The sequence below is a fragment of the Penaeus monodon genome, chromosome 15 (assembly GCF_015228065.2).
Source record: "Penaeus monodon isolate SGIC_2016 chromosome 15, NSTDA_Pmon_1, whole genome shotgun sequence".
In the NCBI taxonomy this organism is placed as follows: Eukaryota; Metazoa; Arthropoda; class Malacostraca; order Decapoda; family Penaeidae; genus Penaeus; species Penaeus monodon.
The window spans coordinates 20,271,357-20,271,582 of NC_051400.1; the positions used below are offsets into that span (position 1 = coordinate 20,271,357).

At 39.8% G+C, this 226-nt stretch overlaps 1 protein-coding gene across 1 annotated transcript in view; it reads left to right on the forward strand.

The window, feature by feature from the left end:
- The window catches only part of LOC119581807 (AMP deaminase 2-like), a gene marked incomplete in the record, with an annotated part of 169,661 nt that overhangs the window by 114,766 nt on the left and 54,669 nt on the right, over positions 1 to 226 (forward strand).

Sequence of the window (226 nt, forward strand, 5' to 3'; positions counted from 1 at the left end):
ATGGCTCAACTGTGTCCCTATCCCCTGATACCTCTATGATTTGCGACACATGGATGAATGTACAACAGAGAGTGGTCATGACCGCTGAACCTGAAGCGCAATCAATTGCTTTCGTTATGTGGTTATAATAATTAAGTCTAATGATCTCTTACACATTACTAAGAGGGGTGAAGGGGATATCTCTTCTCCATTTTACATGACACATGTTGAAATTCAGCATTACATA